At 39.5% G+C, this 15,396-nt stretch overlaps 1 protein-coding gene across 4 annotated transcripts in view; it reads right to left on the bottom strand.

Moving 5' to 3' along the window:
* The window catches only part of Fer (FER tyrosine kinase), a 486,842-nt gene that overhangs the window by 459,838 nt on the left and 11,608 nt on the right, over positions 1-15,396 (bottom strand). The gene's annotated exons all lie outside the window — the stretch shown is intronic.

Raw genomic sequence — 15,396 nt, forward strand, 5'->3', positions numbered from 1 at the left:
GACACCTTCCAGCATTACTTCCACATTTGTACAGAAATCAAACCCAGCTAACTGTAGTAGAAGTCAAGGACCTAAGACAAACTATGGCTGTTGAAATCAGGTACAGAGATACAAATGCTTGGATGGAATGGATAAAAAATTCTCTCTGCACATTAAATAAGAGCAATTGCTATGTTTGTACTACTGAGAGATCAGAGTGTCAAGTGGTCCTGTTTTCATTAGGATGGTCCTCGGACTCAGATGGAATGTGTTGCATGTTGGCTGTGTTTCAGGATGCCACGGCTTGGGGTAACGAATCCTGTGGGACGTTATCACTACTGTTCCCAGAGGTCAGAGGTCCTGCGGGTCAGCCACCAAGGACTATTAGGCCACCCACCCTAGACTTCAATTATACCTGTCTCACCAGTCAGGGGGATGACTGACAAACGTGGGAAACCTGATGGGATGCAGTGAAAGCCAGTCCTTCAATAGCCTCACAAACCAGTCCACACTCTTGGTGCACAGAGCCGATGTCTGGTGTACTGTGGAGGACTTTTATTTGAGACTCTCCCAGGTAACTGGGCAGGCACCTGGGCTTTGGCGCAGTTGGCAATCCCTTTCACCCTAGCATTTAGATCCCCAGCCCATGCCACAACATCTAGAAAAAGGAGAGACATAGGCATAGACGCTGCAGCCAACCACAGAGGCTCCTTTGATCCCCATGTTTACACTGATGCCATTGGGGTTCCTAGGGGAGTGCCAAACGAATTTAAAGCCAGGAACCAAACTGTAGCAGGGTTTGAACCAGTACTCTTCTAGTGGTCCACTATAAATAAGAATATTGATTGGATTAATTATATTTATTATATCAACAAAGGTTTTTAATAACACCAGGGAGCTATCAAAGGAATAGCAGAGCAATTGGGACCATCTAGTCAGATGGCTTGGGAGAACAGGCTAGCATTAGACATGATGTTAGACAAAAAGGAGGAGTTTGCATAATGACTGGAGTTTTGTGTGTTGCACATATTTACCAAATAATACAGCCCCTGATGGAACTATTACCAAGGTCCTATAGGGATTAACTACTGCATCTAACGAGCTAGCTGAAAACTCAGGTATAAATGATCCCTTCACTGACTTAATGGAAAATTGGTTTGAGAGATGGAAGGGATGGATGACCTCAATCTTAACCTCCTTGATCATAGTGGCTGGAGTTTTAATTTTAGTAGGATGCTGCATAATTCCTTGTGTCCGAGGACTAATACAGTGGTTAATTGAGACAGCACTCACCAAACATTCACCATCCTACCAAAATAACTTCTTTCTATTAGAAACACCGGAGCATGAGAGCCAACGGCTCCTAAATGAGTTTGAAGAAAAGAATTTAAATTAAAAGAGGGGGGAATTGTAAGAAAAAAATGATCTTTTCTACCAAAGTATTTGTTACCCTCTTAGATTACTTAAAAATTCCTCAGGCCTCCATCTTAGATGACTTGCATGTTTAAAGGATCCCTACTTCTTCTTCTGGATTCCTGTACAACTCCATTGCCCACCAAACTGCATGCCCTAACCCATCCCCCAAGCCTTTTAGCCAATCTGGAAAGACTGTGAACCTTTGACCTGGACAAATCCCAGGTGAGGCAGGTACAACTGCATCAGGGATATAAGGAGGAGCCACAGTCAGCCATTTTGTGCTCACGGGCTTGCTTAGTGGGAGTGAGCACGTGCTTGCACCCTCTTGATCAAGAGAAATTGCTTTGTCAAGATTTTCTGTCTCTTGTGTGTCTGTTTTCAGCACCGGAGGGTTATTAATTCCAACATAGTCATCAGTAAACCAAAGGTAGGGAAGGAACTGAGGGTATACGAAGGGATTTTTTGCAATGGCCATGTTGTGAAAAAATAATAGAATCTATTGTAAATAACTTAATTTTAACAAAAAAAAAATGTAGCTGTAATTCAACTCAATCCAACAGTGCTTGATCACACAATGTGTCTGAGGTTTTGTGTTGTACTTCCACAGTATTCCTACTCTAAAGGACAGTGTTATATTTGTGAGACTATCTATATTAACAAAACAATTCCCAATAAAGGATAGATTTTTAAAATTTATCAAAATGAGGTCTATTAAAATATAGAAATAAAATTAATTTGAAATAAATTTTGCATAGGCTCTCTCCAAAAGAAGAAATGAAATCTTAAACCCAAACTTAGCTGTCAAACTGGTTAGCACGTGAAGAGGAAATACAGACATTTTTGGTATGGGGGGTACACTGAAAATTCAGAGTTCTAAATAATCATCAAGAACCCTAAAGTCCAACATATAAAATTAAAATGTAATATTTCTTTAAAAATCTTTAGAAAGAAGCTCTAAATACACTCTGGTTTAAAAAAAAAAGCTATGCTATTAGGGGATATGCTATTATAGACTGAATTTTTTCCCCCAAATTCATATACTGAAGCCCTAATTCCAAGTACTTTACCATGTGACTGTATCTGGAGATAGGGCCTTTGAAGAACTCATATGTTTCTTCAATAACATGTTATCATCCCTGATTGGCATTACCTCTTGCAAGCATCATGCTATACTACCTTTCCTTATTCTGTTTTACCACATGTACCAATGGGTACAGATCGGCAGTCTCTATGGGACAGGTTCTACTATGTGTAATCAAGTTTCATAATCCAGTTACTATAGATGAAGGAAGAAATGTTGTCAATTATAGTATGAAAAATTCAAGAGAAGGACTCTGACCGGTTCCTCTTTCAAGTACCAAACCAATAGAGTCCTCTGTGTGTCAGAATCATACAAGAACATGGCTGCTCTTGCTGGAATTATGTAGTTGAAGAATCAAAAGCATTTCTCAGAAGATGGGATGGTTCCAATCACTACCATAGATTTCTATTACAAGCAGCTACAGAGGACTGTTATGACTTAATATCAGGGGGCAGATGTATACAGATTCTGTACTGTGTTTTCTATTTTAAAACATAGAACCTCTATAATTACCTTTTTCCTAAAAGACTGCTTATGAGTTATATTTTTGCAATCATTATACAATACAGATACTGTTTGTAGCTGGTTATCATGAGAATTATAGTTGGACTTCAAGGACTCTGTGCCTCAAAATTGTATGGAAAATTGGAAAGTTACATGATATGGATGCATGCGAGGAGGCACACTTTTCTGGGAGAAAGGATGAATAATCAAAACTGGCTCTGTAGCCAGACCTCTTGGGTGAAACTGTAGCTCAGTAACTTTAGAGGTAGGTAATCTTAATCAAGTTATATAATCTGTGTACTTCATTTGCCTCATTTATAAATTAGGAGAATAATGCAAACAACTTCAAATAGTTGCCTTGAAAATAAGTTCATTAATATGTATAAAGAGCTTAGAATGATATGAGTTCAAAAAATATTAGTCTTGGGTTTTTGTTTTATATTTTTAATAATGGGGATTAAAACAAGGAAGGACCTCTCACATATGAGGCAAGCACTCTACCACTGAGCTACATCCACAGCCCTAAATACTAGCTATTGTTATTTTAATAGCACTCTTGCTTTGCAGTAGAATCCAAATGTCAAAGAAAGGTCACAAATAATGGATTTAAAGAAATCCTGTCTGTGAATACTTTTAAAAATAAACCAACTATAACCACATCCACGTGTATCTGTTTTCCGGCTTTGGATGTTCATCTACTAGGCTTCAAACCACAACACAGCAATAATAACTGTCATTATTACCTGTGTGAGGACGTACCAAAACTCTAATAAGCAAGATTTTGAGGCAGGATAGCAAAGGTAAGGTGAATGGGAAATTAGAAAATACATCAAACTTATGCTGGGCTTCATCTGCTGAGACAGAAACAGGAAACAGGGGTGAAAAATCATCAGACCGGCAAGAAATTGAATCAACTGTTCAAGAATATACAGACCAACATTCTTTCCATTATCCTTCCTTCTTTTTTAGATGTTAAATGAGATATACTGTCCCTAGATGAATAACTGGGTCCAGGAACAGAAATGCCAATTTTTTTGTAAATCTGTCACCAGGAAGAATATCTACAAAAGTATCATGAAGAGCAGATATCTGCTGGTGGAGTGGCTCAAGTGGTAGAGTGCCTGCTTAGCAAGCATGAAGTCCTGAGTTCAAACCCCAATACTGTAGAAAGAACACATACCCATGTCTCAATACCCTTTGGTTGTAAGTGCAACCCAGATCCTTTGTTTCCAGGCTTAAGTGATAATATCAAAATAGGATAACTGGGTAGTTGCTAGGCAACCATACATCCAAGTGTGCAGTTCTAAACTGGAAACCCCAACCCAGTCAAAGGACACAAATACCCTGGAATGGAGACCCACCAGTGAGCCCTCAGATCCCACCTTCTAGCCGCTTGTCAGAAGATGCTGATAGCTTATTCTTCCTCTTTTCTTGCACCCTGCTTTGTCTTCCTGCGCTGAACAAATCTCTGCTGGCCTGCTACCTATGTGCTTCCCTCATGGCTTACTTCAAAATTCATTTCATTGTTATTTCAGGTTTTAGGGAATTCTAAGTGGGCTTATAAAACTGAGTATAGAGCTCCCTTCTTCTATCAGGGAAATCTCCTCTTTTCCAAATAACTCTCCTGTTGACAGTTTGATTGTTAAGAGAACACTAAGGCATTCTGCATAGACCCTTTTCCTGGCAGAGGAGTCCAAGCTTTTGCTGTCTATTTAGGCATGATAATCAAAATCCAAATTTAGAAAGACCTCTTTAGTACTTAGTCTACCACCAGTGGCATAAAATACACAGAAATTACCTTTCCTATAGCAGTTATGACTAGTTATAGCAGTTATGGATTTAGTCACTGATAACCTTTTCATTTCATCTCTTCTTCCCCAACCCTGGGACAACTCATCAGAACGTACAAAAAGAAATAAAGACCAGTAAGTGATTCACTTCCTTTTCCTATAGCAAATGGCGTCTGGAACTCTGCTTCTTCATGTCTCAGTTTCTCAAGTTCTAGGATTGCAGGTGGGTGCTACCACACCTGGCAATAGGTTCTTGTTAGAGAATGCTATCATAGGCACTACTGAGTCCTAGTGAGAGTAACTGATATATTCCAAGCATTTGTATGCTCAGGGATGCACCAAATGTTTTCCCACTCACACTGACTCACTCAAGCCTTGTAAAACCCTGGGAGGTGGGCACTAATATTATTCCTATTCACAGATGTAAAACATGATGCAGAGAGAGTTCAAACACGTGACCTATTGTCTCACAGCTTTTAGTGTAGACATTGGTTTATATCCTGATGACCTAATGCAAGAAACACATCACTTGATCACTACCTATGTTGCCTTGCCAGTTAAGTCTGCTGATTCATGGGGATAACAGTGATTTTGAAGGAAGGAAGAATGACGAAAACTATGCAAAATGACTAAATGGTAGGAAAGATCATCTTATTTGTATATTTAAAGACAGGATCTTGCTATACATAGCCCAGACTGGCTTCAAACTCACTTCTTGACTCGGCCTCCCAAATACTGGGATTATAGGTGTGCACTATTATAGCTGGCTAAAATCATCTTTTAAAGTAAAAACTAAGAGCTGACATAAAAATCTCTTTGTAGCTGTAAAAGTCACATAAACCAAAGTTCAAGAGTTGCTCCACAACTTTCTAGCTATATAAGCTTTGGGAAATTACTTATGTCTTATGTCTCATTTGTAAAATGAGGGAACTAACAGTATCAATTTCATAGGGTTGCTGTGAGGAATAAATAACATAACTCATATAAAATGTTTATCATGGTGACTGGCATTTAATAAATGTCAATTTGCTGTTATTATTTTTAGTATTTTATTCTTCTCAAGCTTCTCATCCTCAAACATCATTTTCCCTTCTGTTTTTTATGGTCCAAATAATTCTTTGTACAAAGTTGAACGGGGGTTGAGTGCAACTGAATCTTTGCACTTTTCCTGCAATTCTATTTGCCACCCACTAAATCAATACTGATTTAGTGTCACATTATAAATTTTCCTCTACACATTACAGTTCAGAACTTTCCCTTTTATCTGGCTTTCAAGCATATTGTATTAAAATTCCCAAAAGATACTTTGAGAGTTTACTGCAAAGTCCTTATCATAGCTCTCAGAAAACTTTAAAGTTGTTCTTGGGGGAAAAAATCATTGCTTTGCATTTCATTATTGAATAAAATCTAAAAGAACAATATCAAGTTTTATATGAAATTATACACCTGGAAGGGGAGCATAAACGTAAAAAGGAGAGCACCTCATTATCACGCTTTCAAGCTGAGTCATTGCATATTCCAACATAAAAAACTCTCTTGGATATACTAAAGAACATCATTGTGCACACAGCAATAAACTGAGGAAGTTATTAGAGGGAGCCACTAAGAATAAAAGATTGCTAAAATGGATAATATAATAAGCTCATTAATAAGTATTCTGAAATAGCTCTAAGATTTTCCAGAGGAAACTGAACCCCTTGGGGTTCTCAACTAGTCAGGGGCACCAACTTTATTATTATTTATTTTCTGTTTAGTCAAATTGTCCATACCTCTTTGCTGACCCATGCCAGAAATGTTTCTACTTATATCTATCTAAAAACAAGAAAACATTTGGTTTTGGTATTGGTATTCATAAGAGTACTCATATGAAAATAAATGATATTAGGCTTACGTTTAAAGACCTGGAGAACAGGAAAGAATAAATATATGAAAGACTCGTGCGTCACCATCTTGCCATAACCCTCTAAATTGCCTTCATAATGTAGAAACTTCTAATTGCAGAACACTGAAGAATTATGCATGTCACCTCAGTAAACCTAGTCATTAAAGTTCCCTTTTTAGTTGATGGTAGTACATTTAGAAATATGCATACCAGTCATTTTCCCTTGTCATTTCCATTTACCTCATGTAGAGTAACTCGGCTTTCTAATGGGATCTGTCGCACTCACAGTCAGGGCTTTCTGCCCTGAGAACTAACTCCTTACCTTTAATGTCTCTAGTCCTAATGGTGTTACCCCTCTCCCACGCTCTTCTTGCTGGCCATGTAATTATAACTTTCTGAGTTCTCAGGCTGAGTTGGCTGCAGTGTAGGTAACAGCTAATGGTATCTCTTTGAAAGTCTATGAGTTCTGTGTTGAGTAAAAAGGAAGTCCTGATCCCACACCCTGCCCCAAGGATAGGAAACTGCGGTTAGGGGTTCCTTTATGGGTTTTCACCACATGAAGACGTCCATAGGAAGAATCCGAGTCAGAACCAAAACTAAGGAGACACACAAGAAATCACTGACAATAATAAAAAAACCAAGAAGTGGATATAATAATATGCCACGTAGCAAAGAAGGGTCGAACTTGCCCCCGTTCTTCGGGGTTTTTAGACGTCCCAGGTTCTCTCTGCACCGAGGATGGCAGCGCCCACCGCGGGCCGCCCCCCGCCCCCCCCCCGCCCCCGGCACCGCGCCCTCCGGGACCCGCCCGGGCTCCCGCGGGAGGACCAGGCCCAGGCCCGGCCGCGGGGAGGCCCCGCCGCGACCGCCGAGACGAGGCCGCCGGCATCCTAGAGCGGCCGCGGAGCCGGCGTCCGGCCGGGATCCGGGGAACCGCCCCGCTGGCCCCGCCCCTGCTCTGGTCCCCAAGGAAAGCGGTTCCCTGCGTCCCACGCCTACGCGGGACCCTCAGGCTGAGGTGTCAGTGCGACCGCGCCCCGGCCGCGGCCTGCTTCCAACGGCGGAAACGCGCCTCACCTGGCGCGCCGGGCGCGGAGGCCGCCAGCCCCGGCGCTGGGCTTCTAGGGGCGCCAGGACTTGCCTCAGTTTGGGCACCGCGGTATCGGGGTTGGGAACTTGCCGGGGTTTTGTAAGAATTAAATGAGATAATGAACCAGTGGTTTGTTGGGTGCATCCTGTGGGCCTAGCAGGGCTCATCACCTGACCAGAAGCTCGTTCGTTCGTTCGTTCGTTCGTTCGTCCATCCATTCATCCATTCGTCCGCGCGTTCTGACTGCGCGCTATCCGTCAATAATAAGGCAGGCACTGGAGATGAATGCTCGCCCCGTGGTCAGCGAAAACTGTCAGGGTCTCCCACTTTCTCCAGACTTCTTTAAAGTCGAAAGGTTGGGTGCAGTTTGATAGAGGAAGACAGACTGAATAACCACAAAACACGTAAGCACAACTTTGAGAGCTTGTAGCAAGGAGACTCTTGTAGGAGGGGGTGGAGGTGGGGAAGAGGAGGAAAGGAAAGGCTTTCTTGAGGAAGTAATCTTTCAGACCCAAAAGATGATGGGACAGACTCAAGTAGTGTTCCAGGCCTACGAGTAGCATGCATGAGAACTCAAGATGGAAGATTTGGAAAATACACAGAGAGGAACCCCACTCCCTATGTTATGTTCTGTCATCTCTCCATAGTAAGACAATGAAACTGGTAGCTAGTTTTGTTCCTAGTGGACCTTCACTGTAGTAAGCCCCACGCAGGTTCTTCCTCACTCCTTTTGATCAAGACAGGTGTTTTTGAAAGTCTGAAGTCATCTTTTATCGCCTCTCATTGCCTTCTAAATCAAAGATTTGAAAAAATTGCTTGAAATACTTTGTTATCAGAATAATGATCCAAACTCAGTTCCAACTTCTGCTCTGCTGCAGTCTTCACTACATTCTTCATTTAATGTTCACTTCTTTTGGGACCCCATATTGTTCATCTCAATTCTCTACAGCTACGAGCTGTTCAAAGCATTGCACATTATGAAGCAATGATGTTCTTATTTAGCACATGGATTCCTGGTGTCCCAATTTATCTCCCCACCCCCAGAATCTGTTTATTCCTTAACCACTTCCTGCTAGCACAATAGAGTAATACTGCTATTCTAAACAGTAATTTTTTTTACTTCTATTTATTTATTTTGGCAGTGTTGAGAATCAAACCCAGGGCCTTATACATGCAAGTCAAACACTCTGCTGCTGAGCTACATTCCCCAGCCCAATAGTTACAATTATTTTAAAAAGTCACACTTGTGACTTAGAAGAATCCCCATTCAACCTACAAATCACTGGTTCTGATTTCTTAAACCCGGGATCAATTCATCTACCATTCCCCCATCCTAGAAGCCATCCAGGCATTTGAGAACCATCTGATGGTAACGGGATGGAGGCTGCCTCAGCCTCATCCCACCACCTAGTTTTTGATGAGGACTAAGCAGGGAGTTAGGAAACCTGATGACTGAGAGCCACAGCTTCGATGTTGATAATGAAACTGGATTGTTGATCCTGATTTCGTGTCCTGACGAAGCTGATGACTGAAGACGCTGGACAGGACTTAAGAGTAAAGCAAGCACAATGTTTTTTGAAAGGATAGCAAAGTATCCTTAGTGAAAGCTAAACCGTGGCAGCTGTATGCAATAAAGGCTTTTACCTAGGTTTTTTGTTTGTTTGTTTTTTTGGCACGCTTTTGGGGTAGACCTTGCAAGTCCCTGGGTATGGTTCTCTGATAGGTGGGCACCTGATTTTTTCTTATAGGATCTTGGTGCGCTCCTTCTTTCCTCCCTGTCCTGGGCCTTGAGATTAGCTCCTTACTTAAAGTTTAATCCACTCTTAACACTAATCTATATCTGAGAATGGATTTAGCAAGACAAGGGGAGGTGGATAGAGCAGAGTTTAGAAATTTTAAACAGAAACTATCAATTACAGCAGGACATAGTTTACATAGGTAATGAGAAGTAGTTTACGTAAGTAATCTCTCTCTCATATAATAGGACAACACCCCAAACCCAGGATATCATCCCAGGGATCAAACAAACCCAAAGCATTCTATCTTTAAAGCTTAACTCAGTCTTCTCTCCCTTGAAGTTACCTGCTCCCAACCTGCTAAAAGTGTATTTCCTTCCCAATTAACTCTGCCACTTATACTTTATAGCTACATTTTGGCCCTATCTTCCTTATTTAAGATAGTCACTTCTGCTATTTGCTCCCCTCACAATAAGGAATTATGTTCTGGACTGCTTACTTTAACAAAGTGGCTTGTGACACATAGCAGGGTCTTGCTGATTTGGAACCCCTTGAGCCCACAGAAAATAATAGCCCCAGTCTGACTATCCAAAATTAAAAACTTCTCCCACCTGTCATGTTCGAGGAATTGATAACACATAGCCCAGTCTCTGAGAGTTAATGACACATAACCCCGTTTTCAGGATTGCCCATCCCCATCTCTGCAGACCCCAATAAAAGCTTGATTTCTTGGGACTTCCCAAGACACAGCAGCACTTCTTGAGTCTGCCCTCCCTGCTATTGAGGGTGCACCTTTGCTTTGCTTTGCTTTGCTTAAAAAAGCCTGTTCCAACCCTCAGCTGCCTGCTGCTTCTCAGTGTCCTAATAAACTTTATGCTTCTCCTACTTGTTTTTCTTGGTAAATTCTTTTACCAACCTGTGGTATCAAAAATCCCTTAATGGAGAGTTCATATATATTTTATTCTTTAATTTCTTTACTTGTTGCTGTTCACAGCATTGTAATTCCACTTTAGGCACCTTCCATACATGCATATCCATTACTTTTTCCCCCTTCTTTCATTTATGATTAGGAAGTTGCTTTATCAATCTGCTTTAGTTCTGAACTAAAGAACATCTCCAATCATATGTAAGCATAGTATCATAGAAAACTAGCAGTATGCCCAGGTTAGCTAACAGTTCCTCCTGTTTTTGTTGTTGTTGTTGTGTGTCTTTGCACTGCTGAGGATGGTAGACAAGGGCTCTACCACTGAGCCCATCCTCAATGCAGTTCCTCCTCTTTGCTGGAATAATATCCTGAGAATATGTCTGTGATTATATATAATACATTGTATTATGATTAGTTGTTTGTGCCATTCTGCATTTATTAATAAGATTTCCTTGAGGATTGAGACTCTTTTTATAAAAAATTTGCTTTTGCTGTGCTTAGCTCCAGTATCTCCAGGTGATGTCTGATTACCCTGGCCCATCTTTAGCAAAAATCCTGTTAGGTTGGTTTAGCCAGCATCTGCCTTATCCTTGATGTTTTCTCATAGTAATTTTCCATCCACCTACCCCTGAACTCTACTTTGTCATAAATTTCCATCTGTCCATGCTGCATGTGGACTGTAAGCCAATTTCCCTCTTACGCTGCAAAATCCCATTGCAGTGGTCCTATACCTGTTGCAACATCCCTGAGTAAATTCAGCTTTACTGTTCTTTAACAGGTGTCATTAAAGGATTTTTTTTCCTTTAAATGGGCTTTCCTGTGCATTGTAAGATGTTTAACAACATCCTTGCCTTTACCCTCTAGATGCTGTTACTACCACTCCCATACTCCCCATGCAACCCAAAATATCAGATATTGCTAGCATTCCCAGGAAAATGAACCACTGATTCTTTCTAATACTGTATAATATTGTATTAATCATTTTTCTTTTCTTGCTGTCTTCCTAATGACTATTAGACAATCAATGGTAAGGACTTTGCTTTTGCTCTTTGTATTCATTTTAGAAATAGCAACAAATGAATACCTAAAATTTTAAAGAATTAGATATTTTAAACCCTTTATTAAGCCCTGAAAGTATGGTATCAGAATCAGTAGAATTTTTTTTCTTATTTTAGAATATGCCCTCTTTATGACTTATGGTTTTGTTGGTTAAAGTTCACTTTGAGTGAATAAAGCATAAATTATTTTAAAGCAAAGGTATGGTACCATTGTGGAAAAGAGAATTAGGACTGGTCTGGTGCCTATAATCCCAGTGACTCAAGAGGTAGAGATCAAGAAAATAGTTGTCGGGGGAGAAATGACCCAAACATTGTATGCACATATGAATAAAAAAAAAAAGAAAAAAAATAGTTGTTCAGGCTATAGCCTGGAAAGTTAGTGAGACCTCACCTCAACCAACAAGCAGGGTAGGGTAGCAAATGCTATGATTCCAACTGCAAAGGAGGCTGTGGATAGAACCATCATAGTCCAAGGCAAGCCCATTCAAAAACCTCAAGACCCTATCTGAAAAGTAATAAGAACAAAAGAAGGGTGGCTAGGGGCATGGAGAGAGAGGGAGAGGAAGAAAGAGAGAGAGACAGAGAGAGAGAGAGAGAGAGAGGTGAATTTGCTAGTATATATTTGGTTGATTTTTTAAAAATCCTTGTAGCCTCTTTTGTATTTTAGTTTCTAAAAATCTTTTAAAATGAGATTTTTTTTTTCTTTTTTGATCAGGATCTTGCTATATAGTCCAGGCTAGTCTTGAACTTGCCATCTCTTGCATCAGCCTCTGGAGTGCTAGAATTATAGGCATGTACCATTGGTCAGCTAAAATGAGGACATTCTAACATCAAAAATTCTTGAACATTTTTCAAAGGTTAGTTTGAAAATTTAGGGAAAGTTTTCAGAAGCTATTATAGTTTAAAATTTTTTACCATTAAATAAAATTCTTTATCAAAAATTGCATAAAAATGGGGGTATACAGTTTAATGAATTGCTACAATAGGAACACTGTGTGGTCACCAACCCAGGTGAAAAAGCAGAACATTGATAGAACTCAAGAAGCACCCCAAGTCAGGTGTCAGTGGCTCAAGCCTGTAATCCTAGTTACTCAGGAGGCAGTGATAAAGAGGATGGTAGCTCGAAGCCAGCCAGGACAAATAGTTTGTGAGACCCTAGAGACCCTATCTTGAAAATACCCAACACACACACACACACACAAAACAGGGATGGCAGAATGAGTGGTAAAGTGGTAGAGCACCTGCCTAGCAAGCCTGAGCCCTGAGTGCTACCAAAAAGAAAAAAGAAAAGAAAAGAAGCAGCCCAACTTTATGCCAATCCCCAACCGCAACCTCCTCTCTCTAAGTACAGTCCTTTCCTGATATTTATGGGAAATATGTAGTCACTTCCTTGTTCTTTTTATTCTTTTCCCACAAAGGTGTGCATCTACTTATACCAAAGTTTAGTTTTGCTTGCTTTTGAAGCTTATATGTTCAACATTATGTTTATGAGATTCATTGTGTCTTTGTATACAGTAAAATTCATTTTTTTGCACTGCTACATTGTTTTATAGTGCATAAATATATCACTACCCTTGATGAACATTTGATTGTTTGGGACTGTGGCCAGTGAATATTTTTATCCATACCTGCTGACACACATGTACATTTTAGATGAGTGTATAATCTACAAATTTAATTGTTGCTTTAAAGAGAGCACATTCTTCAACTTTAGCAAGATAACAAATTTTTCCCAAAAGGCTGTCTAATTTATACCTCCACCAGCAGTTTCTGAAAGTTCTCAACTGCCATTATCCTTGCCAACACTTGTTATTTTGGGTCTTTTTAATATTTAGCTATTTTGTTGGGTTTATAGTGTCTTTAATTTGTATTTGTATTTTAATGAGGTAGAACACTTTTGCATGTGTTAATTTAAAAAAAATGCCCCTGGTAAAGTGTTTGGTCAAGTTTCTTGCCTATTTTTATTTGTAATATTTCTCAATGTGAATTGTTTGAGTCCATTTCATTTCATGACTTGATTTTTTCTGGTTCTGTTTTGTTTGTTTGAGGCCAGGATTTCACTATGTAGCACAGACTGACCTTGAATTTGTAATCCCTGGCCTTACCTTCCCAGCCCAGCATTCATGACCTACTTCTTAATTTTCAACTATTCTAGGTGCTTTTTATTGAGTGTCTCTCTTGTGTATAACATTTAATTAAATTTTGTCTCATAATTCTTCTGAAAGTCATTTCACTTTCACAGGTAAACTTATTGATATGATAGTTGCTCCTTCTTTTGTTTCCTAGTTTTTATCTTTTAATATATGATCTATTTATATATTTTTATTTTATATTTTATGTGTGAGTTCCTTCTGAAAATGTAAAAGCTAAACACATTCAAGGTTGTTTTTAGGCTAGAAGCTACTACAACTTCACATATTTTACTCTCTATTTCTTTTGGATACACACACACAAAAACATACTTGTGTGTTTGCATGTCTGTGTATATATTCCCCCACCATGAGCAGTATTTCCCTGCCATAATAGAATTGCTAAGTCTAGGAAATTTACAATGAACAGAAACTTGAGCGACTCAGAGTTTCTGGAGATCAAGAAGACAGGGAGGCATATCTGGTGAGGGCCTTCTTTTTTCTCATAACATGACAGAAGGTATCACATGGAGAGAGAAGCCATGAGAGAGAGAAACAAGGGAGCTTCTCTTTTACAAATATACTCTTGTGATAAACTCATTCTGTGATAATGATATTAATACATTCATGAGCATTCCTAATGACCTGAACACTTTCCATTAGGCCGACTTCCCAACCCAGCTGCATTGGGAATTAAGTATCTAACACATAAACTTTGAGAGACACTTTAAAACCATAGGATATCTTTGCATTTTCTATGTTTCCACCCTCAAAAGCCTGAGTTTAATTAACTGTATTTTTTTTATATTCTTCTAATGTTTGTTTCTGTATCATGTGATGTGGTTATACATTTATTACCCGATTAGTCAACTTAAAAACTAACTTTATAATCTTGCCTATAACACAGAGAAAATCAACACCATATATTACTTTCACCTTTTTACCCCCTTTATCTCTCCTTTAGTTAGTTATATTACTTCTATGTTGTTATGATTTATAAATTTAATATTCTATTGTGTAACTATACTTTTCACAGTTGACTCAAGTTAAATGGATTAACTGCTTTCCACCAGTACTGTTGGAATAATACTGGCTTACCAGGGTTGTTAAGTGGATCCAATGAAAATACTGAATTGATATTTGTTAAACTTTACCAAAGATTTAATATTGCAAATCTTGTGCCAGGTACCAGGACATAGAGAGGTTGGCAACATTTTTTTTGCTTTTAGAAAGCTCCTAATCTTATGGAAGAGAAAAACAATTTCACTACAATGTGCTAAGAGGTGTACCAGAGGTAAGTACAGTGTGCTCCAGATCAGAGAGAAGGTATTCCTGACTCAGACATAGGGATAGAGCAAATATGAGGTTCCTAGAAGAAGTGGAAACAGAGTTGTGTCTTAAAGGATGAATAAAATTGCCCAGTAGTAGAGTGGAAGGCATTCCTGGTTTAATCATCACCAAAGCAAGAGGCATGAGAGAGAATTGATGTTCAAGGATTTGAAGTAATCCTGGATGTCTGTGAGTGGGGAAAAAAAGAAGTGATGTTGCTAAAGAAAGAGAGGGTTCATGAAAGCTATAGGTTGGAATTTGAGGTTTTTGTCTGCAATGAACTTAAATTCTCCTCTCAATCATACTGAGAATGAAAACTGGCAGGTCTCTCTCTGGATGAGAAGAAAACTTACTCCTATTTTTGGTGCGAGAGTCTGTATGAACTAAACTTCAAGGCATGGAAATTCCTGGGGCATTTCCTTCAGGAGAAGCCACCCCTGGTCAGACAGAAACTGTCTGGGAATGAGATCTCTAGGA

The sequence above is a fragment of the Castor canadensis genome, chromosome 6 (assembly GCF_047511655.1).
Source record: "Castor canadensis chromosome 6, mCasCan1.hap1v2, whole genome shotgun sequence".
NCBI classification, from domain to species: Eukaryota; Metazoa; Chordata; class Mammalia; order Rodentia; family Castoridae; genus Castor; species Castor canadensis.